General features: G+C 41.8%; 1 long non-coding RNA gene across 1 annotated transcript; it reads right to left on the bottom strand.

The window, feature by feature from the left end:
- Nucleotides 1-7731: 7731 nt before the first annotated feature.
- LOC135258629 (uncharacterized) lies at nucleotides 7732-8650 on the bottom strand. The gene is made up of 3 exons (XR_010331049.1): nucleotides 8492-8650; nucleotides 8291-8362; nucleotides 7732-8045 (listed from the first exon to the last, which is right to left on the bottom strand). It is a non-coding gene; the product is annotated as an uncharacterized LOC135258629 (long non-coding RNA).
- Between the last annotated feature and the right edge of the window lie 2916 nt (nucleotides 8651-11566).

Raw genomic sequence — 11566 nt, 5'->3', positions numbered from 1 at the left:
TGGAAGAGAAGATCTGGCACGTGTGTGCATTCGATTCTGTGTGTGTGCGTGCGTCGATCTGTGTGTGCGAGTGTGTGTTTTCTCATGGGTATACGCTATGTGCATGTATGTGTGTGTGAGAGAGAGAGATAGAGAGAGAGCATAGATATATGCATGTTTTATTGACTATCACTGAGAGAAATGGTGGAAATGAACATGTCATTATGTAGAATATTATATGGGGGGATTTTATAATGCTGGACAGCGCTGCGTAGGATTCAAGAGTGCTTTACTGAGGTCATCATGCAGCCAGTGTGTGACATCTGGATGGGAAAGTCACGATCATAATCACACCAGTTACTATAACTGCATAATTTGCATTTCTGTTTAGATTTACATCTCACGTATAACGTGTGTGCATTGGGCAATCTGATAAACCACAATCTCCATTTAATCAAACATGTTTTCGCACTATTAAATACTTTAGAAAGGTGAATTTAAAATGCTAAGAAAAATTGATAATGAATATCATTTGTTTTGCTGTTGTTCGTTCTTTGTTAATGGTGGAAATAAAGGGCGTCTGAGCGTGCTGCAAAAAGACAAATTAAAATGCAGACGCCTTTATCGCAATCTGAATACCACAGCTGCATAGATCATAATCGACTGAGCAGAGCCCTGTTCACTGTGGACTGGCATTGCAGCCCACCAGCATATGAAGGAAAAGCATGTTCTTTGAAACTGCTAGTGGGGAAAGTCATCAACTGTGAGACCCCCATGGTGATTTTTTTTGTGAATCATTTGCAATATGGCACAATAAGCACTACGTGAATACAGGACATTTACCCTTCATGCATAGTTTTTTTGCATAGCTGTTTACATAATGTAGTAAATAATCCCTCAAGGCACGAAAAGCATAACTAGGAAAAAAAATTAACAGCTTGTTAAAACTCCAGGACTGCAACTGCGGTCGGAATGAAAACCAGCTCACACAGGGGGTCCCCCTGGACAGAATTTGAGAACCACTACTCTTATAAGACAGGATTCCATTACTATACTTCACCTGGTGCAGCAGCAACAGAGGTTCCCCAGAACCTCCGGAGAGAGATCTTTCTTCGCCTTGTCATTTTAACAAATAAATAAATACAGCGCAACAACTCCCACAGTGTGGCAAAAGGAGCTGTGTGGGAGGAGCCCCAGCGCACAGGGAAGCTGGGAGAATTGCTCAGCAATCTCAGACTACGAGTGGAAGTATGGTTTCCTCCCTTCGCCGCCTCTGACATTTACACACACGGCGACCGTGCAGACGTCAGTGTTAGCTGCCTGATTTATTTATTCTTATCGCATTTTTTCGTTCTTTTCAAAGAAAGGAGAAAAAAAAGGTAAGATACTGCCATGAAGATGCTTTACAGTGGAAAGTACAACGAACATTGAGGGGAAAAAAGCCAGGCCTGAACCCTCAAAAAGCAAGCGACTGAGTGGGAGACTCAGTTGGGAAGAAAGAAAAAAAAAAACACTCAAACGGTGGTAAGAAGAAAAAAAAACTCCCCAATGGGAAGAAATCTCAGGAGAAACCTGGCTATAGAGGGGGACCCCATCTTCCGCTGGCTGGCCTGGTGTGATAGTTAAGATGGAATGAATGGTAACAGAAATATAATGAGGGATCTCACAGAGTAAATGATACAACAGGATGGGGGCAGGTTACAGTCAGAGGCAGTCCTACAGAGATACGAGGGTGGGGCAGTCTGCAAACTCAGGTTGGGGGTGGAGGCCCCCAGGAAGAGAACAGAGAGGAGATGAAGGACCAACTGCTGCATATAGAGAGGCCTGAGTGAGATACGGAAAAGCCCCAATGTGTTATGCTATGGCAGCATGTCTAAAAGATGTGAAGAAAGGGGGAATGCACAACCATGAGAGTGATCCTGAACAGACAGCACCCCAACAAGGCTCAGAACAGCAAACCTGAGCGTTCACGTGCAGTGGCACAACAATGGCAGTTAGCTCAGCTCACATAACAGCTTTGTGGTCCCGATTTACCCATCCCAAACATCTACAACAAAAGGGTCTACTCGAGAGGTCAGTTCTTAGCCCACGCTTACAGACCGAGAGTGTCTGAAGCCGAAGCGTTCCCCTTGAACTCCGATCGTTGTGAAAGTCTCGAGGTAATGCGTTCATCCGTCAGTCAGGGACAGAGGTGGAAAGTCCTGGGGTCCGAAAGCGAGAACCCCTTCGTGCGCTTCTTCCACCCGCGGATTCTGACAGCTGATTTCACCAATTAGTTCTGCCGCCTGGCTGTAGATTTATGCCAATTAGCTAAATCCAGGTGATTGGAATGCTGGAGCGAACTTCTGCCTTCAGGACCTGGATTTTCCACCTCTGGAGTCACTGGGGCCACCATCCTAGTACTAGCAAGCGGATTTGATTCCACCAGAACCTACGAACATGTTTTTTTTTTTCTTTTCCTAATGTAATTTGATGCTGTTCAAACAGATCACACAATTCATGTTTGCAATTGGTCTTAGCTGCAAAACCACCCTCTGAGCCAGGATGAATCCCCTTTAGCTCTGAGCTAGCCCTGTCCAGGTGGCACGGACTCCTGGTAGCATAAAAGGCTTCTGTCCCTAGATAAGAGGAGACAATGTCAATGTCTGAGCTCAGTACAGCTTTGCAAATCGTCTCCTGTCCAGCCGTGTGTTATCTTCTGTTAGCAGTTGGTCTAGTATGTTAGTTTGTTTGCTCGCCTTAGATAATGATCTGATGTTGACTTACAGAAATTGGATGTTCACTGTCCAGGGACAAAGGAAAATTTTTAAAAATAAAAATAAGCATAATTTCCTTTTTTTTCAGGATTATATTTGATAATGATTTTCTTTTCCTTACCATAGTTTTCTTGATTTTTTTTACTAGCACAAAGTATTTTTTCTGGGTTTAAATATTCAAATCAGTTTTAGAACAGCAATGAGAAACGTTCTGAGGCATCAGCTTCTAATTAATCCTCTAATGCCATTTGATTTGAATTGGAAGGTGAGTCTAATAAATCCTTATTTGTATGATTCAAATAATGTGATACACTGACAACCGCTGACTAGGATTAGTGTTTTAATGTATTACTTTCGAGATATTTTATTAGTCTTTACTATGGCACACTACAAGGTATAGTTACCTCAGAATTTAGCCTTTTTTTCCATCCATCCATTATCTATACTCGCTTATCCTGGACAGGGACATGGGGGGTGCTGGACCCTATCCCAGCATACATTGCGTAAGAAGGCAGAAATACGCCCTGGACAGGCCGCCAATCCATCGCAGGGCACACACACCATTCACACACACATTCATACCTATGGGCAATTTAGAGTCTTAAATTGGCCTACCTGCATGTCTTTGGACAGTGAGGGGAGGCTGAGGTACCCAGAGGAAACCCACGTGAACACGGGGAGAACATGCAAACTCCACACAGGCCGGATTCAAACCCAGGACCTTCTTGCTGTGCTACCCACTGTACCCCTGTGCCACCCTCCACCTCTTTTTTTTGGTTCTACTAATTGAACATGAAAAGTATTATGATAAATGTCCATTTCTGTGGCTACAGGATCTCTGTTATTATTGCTTTTTTTTTTTTTTTGGAGTTTCGTAAAACTTTTGCTTTCCATCCGTTTGTTTTTTTTTCTGACATCTTCCTATTACAGGCTTCTGATTGGCTGCCTGGCCGGCCGGCTGTCCCATCGATTGCAAAAGTCAAGGTTATGCTGGCGGGGGAATGTATGCACACAACACAATATGATGGGCAATTTAGGCTCTGGGAATTATAAATGTCACCTCTATGAATTAGACCAGAACAAAAACAATAAGCAGAGATGTCACATCTCGCCTGAACAACCTAATGGATTTTTTTTTTCTTTTCCGCAGGATCGGTTATATTTGTGATTTGATACGGACCTGCAAGACCGTTTAGAGTGAAATGAAATTTTGTCCAGTACTTTTTAGCTATAACCCTGCAGACCTTTTTCTTACAGATGATTTATTGCACCCCTCAGCCAAGCCAAGAATCATTCTTGGGTTTTGGCAACAACCATGTGTTGACTGCAAGTCTGCTTTCACCAGCCCTAAAATCACAAATAAGCCGTTGTTATTTTGTAATATTTTCCATTTTGCGACTTGGGTCTAATTAACTGTGTGCAATAGATGTACTGTTAAAAAATACAACTCATTAGTCATTTCAAGGGAACATTTCAAAAGTTTTTTTTTTTTTCCTGCACAACAGAAAAGCAAATAGAAAAGAAGGTATAGCTATACTGTTATCAATTTGTGCTTGGGGATAAAAATCATTCAAAATGTCACCCAGAATGACAACTGACCATGCAGGTTTGACATTGCTTCAATAGTAAGCATTTAGAGACGCAGTATTTGAATCACATCATCCTTGTATGACCGGATTCCAAAAGCCTTCATGATAAAGACTGCCCATCACAAATGAGGTGGAAATTCTGCTACATCTGAACATTTTTTTTTACTGTCAGCAATGTGATCCATATGTCAAACAATGATAAATATAAGTAATACTGTTTTGAAAATCTGGTGATGGTGCAATTTCACGGGAAACTTTTTACATCTAAAACATGATCAATAAAACAATAACCTTTCAGCATCACAACCTGACTTAATGCTTACCGTTCTTCTCATAAAAGTCAGTCATGAGAACGATCATATTTCATCTGGTATTGACCTGGCTTTGTATTAAGAACAGTTGGGCAAAAGAGTTCAGTCAATCATGTCCATCAAAAATATAACATGCTCAAGCACTAAATACAACCGTGCCTGAGAAGCAAGGGAACCAATAATATGGCACAGTAAGAGCACATTTTCAAAAAGTGTTTGTCAACTGTCCTGCTATAATTCACCTTTCTTGAAAAAAAAAAAAAGCCATGCAAACACACACACACACACACACACACACACACACACGTGTGTTTTCTCCCCTTCTCTCTCTCTGAAATATACTGAAAGAAAGATAACGTGGCCTCTGTGATGCTGTGTTTTTTTTTGCGTTGGTGCAAGCGACAAACTTAACAGGAGATTTAACAGAAGGAAAATCAAGTTCACATGGCTACAGTTGGCTCCTTTAACTTTCTGGTTGCGATTTACAGTACACTGCAGAAACTCGAACATTTGTCTGGTGCCATTGTTGTCAATTGTCGTTAACAGCTGGCGGAAGTGTTGCTACACTTCAACAGTTCCACAGTCGCATGCACCTTCACTCGCCGCTTGCCTGTGGGAAACACTGCATTATTTCTAGTGTGCTGTCTGACATTTTGGGCGGCACCGTATTTGCAGTGGGTAGCACTGTCACTGACTCACAGCAAGAAGGTCATGGGTTTGAATCTCGGCTTAGGGCCTTTCTGTGTGCAGTTTGCATGTTCTCCCTGTGTCCACTTGGGTTTTCTCTCTGGATACTCCAGTTTCCTCCCACAGTTCAAAGACATGCAGGTTAGGCTAACTGGAGACTCTAAACTGCCCATGAGTGTGTGAGTGAATGGTGTGGCGGCCTGTCCAGGGTGTATTCCTGCCTCTCGCCCAATGCATTCTGGGATAGGCTCCAGAACCCCCCGTGACCCTGCTCAGGATAAGCGGGTACAGATAATGGATGGATGTGTGGCGTTGATTGCAGAGCCGGTTCAGCGATCAGGCTCCTGTTGGGCTCGGGCTTAAAATTTGGCTTGATCTTGCCGGGCTCATTTGGGTCCAGCTTTCAAGACATCGAGCTCGGGCCTCCATTCTAGCCCGATGCAGACTGCTACCATGCAGCTCTACAGGTAGACTTGCAGGAACCCAACTGACCAGCAGGTGTCACTGGTGCGCAATGAGTCCCTGTCCTCCTGGTGGCTCCTATACAGGAAGATCCACCAAGCAGCCCCCCACGCTGTACCATTCCACCAGCACCTGAGACTATGGGGCTGAGAAACCCTGAGGAAGCTAGAATTATATATTATCACTGCGTGCAGCAAATTATTCTCAAAACAAAGCAAAAATCGTGTCACTCTTACTCTGCATAAATGTTTTAAGAAGAACACGATGTCGTTTAAATTACAGAAAGAATTTCAGGCCAAACCATCGGTTTGCACTGTCTTTATCACATACAACTGATGTTTGCGTTTCTCCAGGTAATAGACACTAGCTTGATTTGATTGTTTTGTTTTCTGGTTGGTTCTAGCAGGCTGGGAAATTGAGTCCTTTGTATCAATCAAGACCATTAGAGAGCGGCAGCCATTTCAAAGCAATGTTTAATGATGCATTAAGGATGAAGGGCACTTTTCTGGTGGGGGAGGGAACATTCGTACCCTTGACATGACTTCTCTGCACACTGCCACACAAACAACGATAATGCCACTGCAATGCAGGCACGTGATTGGGTTTTTTAAGTGTCCTTCACATATCAATTACGTTTCCCGCAAATTAAAAACAGATGTCTTTGGTTTGGCATAACGATGCACATTGAGCAGTGGCAAATACACACAGTGCTGAAGGTATCCCAGACCATTCTTCTCACTATGTGCAGTGACAGGTATTCAGTTAAATGGAAACACCATTTTTAAATGGGGTTACTGAGAAACCGACTTATCGTCCTAATTTTACTTGTGTACCTATTTCAAGTCTAATGTTATACAGTGTTTCAATGACAGGCTTTAAAAGAAGGGCACACATTTTTAAATAATGTCCTCATGGTTTTTTTTTTTTCCAGAGAGCAAGAATGTTGTTCTGCTTGCAGATCCTTCATACGACATGCATGAAGTAAATATCTTGAGATATTGTTGTTTTTTTGTTTGGAAGTTTCTCAGTAAACACATGGGCAAATACATGTGCTTGAGTCATGCGTGCAAACGGACGGACGGACGGACAGAGGACGGACAGACAAACAGTTGGCCATCATGGTTTTCATACCCGAATGTCAAATTCCACTTAATTCCACTAGCAGATTCCACCCCCTGCAGGGTGGATTGAACACATCCATCATGTTCCACTGTGAGTGCAGGGACATTTTGTTTGTCTCTCATAATATTAATTGCAGTTGTTATCATAAATACAGGGCCAAGAAACACACACCAGTGAAGCAGACAATTCAGTAGGAATAAAAAGCTTTACAGAAGGCTTTACAGAAGACTTAAATAAATAAATAAATAAATGTATTTAAATATAAATCATTGTGGTACTGCAAGGCAACTTTGCCCGAGACATTGATCTTAGCAAGTACATTGTAAATATTAGCATACTTCACATTTCAGCTCTAGATTAGCACCATGTCAGAACTAATTTCACCGAGTTCCAGGGGGTAGATTACACATTTGTATTAATACCCTTCTTCATGCATTGTCATTAGCTTTTTTTTTCTTTTTCTTTTTCTCCGCTCCCATTTCCTCCCACCGTTTTTTTACTTTGAGAGGCTTCGAGACGGGTTCTCACAGTGCGAGGAGATCCGTGAAGAGCGGATTAATTGATTGCCTAAGTGATTGATTGATTTCTACTCGCTAAAAGTCACTGGTCCAATTACGAGTAATGAGCACTGAAAGTGTTCAAAGCCCAGCGCCCACTGGTGCCTTTCCACCCTCCTGTTGTAAATACTGATTAGAGAGACAGAGACCAGCTGTCCTTTCCATTGTAAAATATGGACTTGGGTTTACATTTTAATGGCTGTCGTTGATTAAACACGTTCAGTGGAGCTGCCTTCCATGGGTCCTGATGTTCGCTTTTTTTTCTCTCTCTCTCTCTCTGATGAACAGATGAGGGGGGGGGGGGTGGAAACGAATCCACGGCTCGCAATGTCAAGCGGGACGGGAAATGGAGAGGCTGCTACCCACGTGACGCGCCTGTGTTTGGACGTGAAAAATAGTTCCTGCGCCTGAATTAAAACCACCCAAAAGGGGGTAGCAGAAGAGAAGTGAAAGAGCATGATGGGGTTGCTGGGCGGCTCATCCTGTTAAGGCACTGTTCTAGTGCACGGATGGGCCCCAAGTCCTGGGATCTGTTAAGGCACTGCCAGTGTCTTCATAGCTGCCGATCTCACCGTCTGCAGACTGCATACCAGAATTACCCCAGAGCACTCAGACATGGTCATATTCCTTAACAGGAATGCTTAGGTATTAAGGTAGGTAATGGATTAATGGTGGCATAGATGAAATTTTAGTTGTTCCAAACTCTCATATAACAGAGAACTTTCTCCTCTTTTATACAGAATATTTAATGTGATTCCTCTGTGCAGTGTGTCAATGTGCTGCCAAGCGTGTTTATGTGTAAAAGAGCACCTACAGAACAGCCTCACCTCATTCCCAGGGTGGGGTTATTCAGACGGCACTGCTGTAAGAGAGCATCATGCATCCTCAGTCAGCCTACCCTGCATAAATAAAGGGTAACTGACTCGTACTGGAACAGGACAAAATGTCAAATATGTTCACGTTGGGAGAAATTTGGCCTTCTCCACTTTGAAAAACAAGGATCTGTGAGGGAATTAGATTACCATTACCAAAGGCTTGAGGAGAGTCTGTCATCTCAGCCAGGGCAATACATCAATCCCCGACAGAACGGAAGGCCAAAAGACATCCCTCTGCGTTAAGTAGCAGCTGATGCTTGAGTGTCAAAACTATGATGCAACAAATCCACCAGACAACCCCGGACCTCATGTATCATTCTGCCATTTCAAAAAAAAGAGTGACAATGATTATCAACAGGTTCTAAGAGAATATTTGTACAGGAAAGATAAAATATTCCCTCCCTCATCTATTCGTCCTCTTTATGGAATGAAAAATGAACTGCGGATTAATTTTACAACAGCCACCCTCCCTGCAGAGCAGTACGTGCAGAATTCACAGCTTGATGGACCGAGAGGTCGAAATGGTTCAGGACACCTTTATTCGAAATGACTTTAATAATGGATTGTGTAATGCTGAATCCATTTATCATTCATAATTAATAATAACATTTAAAAATGGTTTTAAGTAAAGACAACATGCTATATCTGTATTGACATAAACCTCTCTGGGCAAGAGAAAAAAAGAGAGAGAGAGCAGAAAATCCTTTAGCTACAGTACAGGCATACACAGGTAATGCAGATGGACTAAAATACCAAAGCAATTATTGCCAAGTATTTGCCTAGTATTAAGGTATGAAGCAAAACATTGTGTGTGGTGTCACTGCTTTCCCCCAATAAGCACGCACACACACGGGCACTCACACACTATATACATATGAATATTGAACCACTGTGTGTAACTCCACACACACACAATATTTTGATTTTCATATTTATTTTGCAATAGTGGTGGTTTGTTTTACCTTACCTGTCAAAAAAATTTAATAACAAAATGTCTATTCTCCAAGTTGAATACCTATTACGCTTGAATTACGAGTTACACTAAACCCCCCACAGCAAGCTGTCATCAATTTAGGAAATTTCAAAAGCCAAGTTTAGTTTAAAGTTTGAAACTCAAAGTACTGTATTTTTAAAAATCTCACATTGCTTTTGAACCATCAATAAAATATTACCTTGTTATTGGGTCATACTATTCATACTATATGTCGCTGACACAAAGGAGAATTCCTTTTTCATATGCAGTATGTGGGTACCGTATTATGCACAATATGCAATTTTGGTGTGAAAACCAGAGTAATAACATGTGAGCTCACAATTTTGAAAATCAACCAACTTTGAACATCGACCATGAAGCCGTACATATACATTCTTTAAAACAAAAATGGTGTCATAAATGGTGTCAGTGACGTTTGAAACAAAGCCATGGCTGAGAGACCATGTATGACTTTTGAAAGCCAACCTTTGTTGTATCTCAGTATTACCCGTTTTGATTGGTCATTGTTGTTTTGTAAAACACACAGACCTAAATGCAATTCCTAGTACTTTGTAACTGCCCTTTGCCAATTACTGTAAGCAGCCTCAGGAATAGACTGAACCCTTTGATAACATCTGAAAAACACGTCGTTCACCTTCCCTCTTGAATGAACTGCATTCAGTCAGAACATTTATCACGTTGCCGTGGTTTCAGGTTCAAATTTTATCAGTTAAAGTGTGGACTCAGCGAGTTCACAAAGCACAGTAGACAAACTGGCTGAAGAGGTCAACACTGGAGAACGGGAGAAAGAATTATTTGATCTGGAAGAAAAAAAAAAAAAAAGAAATTTCATTTTGCACTCCCTCCTGCTAGGAAATGACTCACACACTGCATTAGAAACACTCCCTCACAGACCGTGGATCTGAGAATGATTTGTAAATGCCATTTAGCGAACGCGTGCTACTTCCACAGTCCTGATGGCTATTACACTGAGATGAGTCCCGAGCGGCTTAATTCGTGGGGGAAATTTAGTCGAACAAAGGCACATTTACGAGTAATGGAGAGCGGACTCCTTCTCATTTAGGCAGGCGGCAATTTATTGGTGCCTGGCCACGATGAAGCAGGATGGATTCCCATTGGCAACAAAAGTCAATTCATAGGATGTGAGTCAAATGAAGACCTTGGAAAGATAGGAAAAACAATGCAAATGCATCTGTGATTTTTAAGGTGAATCGCCATTGTTATCCTTGATGTGGCACAGAATGTGTTTTTTTCTACTTAGTTTGGTGGATGGAGGTTGCAAATTTTCTTTTTTTTTGGGGGGGGTGGATTTGAGATGACCCAATAAGCCAAATTTGCCTCAGGACATACAGTATACAAAATATTTTTATACTCACAAATACATTGCAGTTGTGGAGGATTTCCTAGGAAGAAAATCCCTCTTCCCTTTTTAATGCAATCCTGCACTCACACACTGCACTCTTCCAATTTACAAAAAAAGAAAAGGAATGCATTCCACTGTTTGCCAGAAAGCGGTATTCATGTATTCACGAGGCTGATTTATGTGGGACTGCCAAATTTAAACGGAGCCTGCCGGTTTCACAGCGATGTTCAACGGTGATCTCTGGGTGGAAATTATGAACTTAAATGGTGGTTTATTCCTCTGCAAAACAAATATACAGTGAACTTAAAGGACCAGAAATTTAACAAAAAGAAAATTAATTGTTGGTTGTAAATATTTTGTCAAGAGCCCTCATCTTTAATAGACGCCTTTATGTCGCCTGACCTGGGGCAGTCTGAGTACCAACAGTGTACAGTAGATTCACAGGTCAATCTAAGCAACGATACCTGACCTTAGTCACAGAGCCTAAAAGCACTACCTCACCTAAGGTTCGTCTGTGTTGTGGACCTGAAACAGATGTATTTAGGAAACCCTATGTGATATTTACCGTTATATTTCTATTTAAATGCACCACACTGAAAATTAATTAGACTAGCAATTTCACTGCACCTCAAACAATATTCACGCACGCGCACGCACACACACACAAACGCACATGTTTGTCTAACTGGAACATTGCCTACAAAGTAAAAAAAACGTAAAACTTTAAAAATAAAAATGCACACCCTTGCACACATGTACACTCTCTCCCTGTCTCTCTCACTCTTTCTCTCGCTCTCTCTCTCTTCCAGCTTTTCCCTTTCCTATTTTTAGAGACCAGGATCAGCATAAAAGCCATCATATTCACATTTGC

The sequence above is a fragment of the Anguilla rostrata genome, chromosome 7 (assembly GCF_018555375.3).
Source record: "Anguilla rostrata isolate EN2019 chromosome 7, ASM1855537v3, whole genome shotgun sequence".
Classification (NCBI taxonomy): domain Eukaryota; kingdom Metazoa; phylum Chordata; class Actinopteri; order Anguilliformes; family Anguillidae; genus Anguilla; species Anguilla rostrata.
This window is presented reverse-complemented; position numbering and strand designations above follow the sequence as displayed.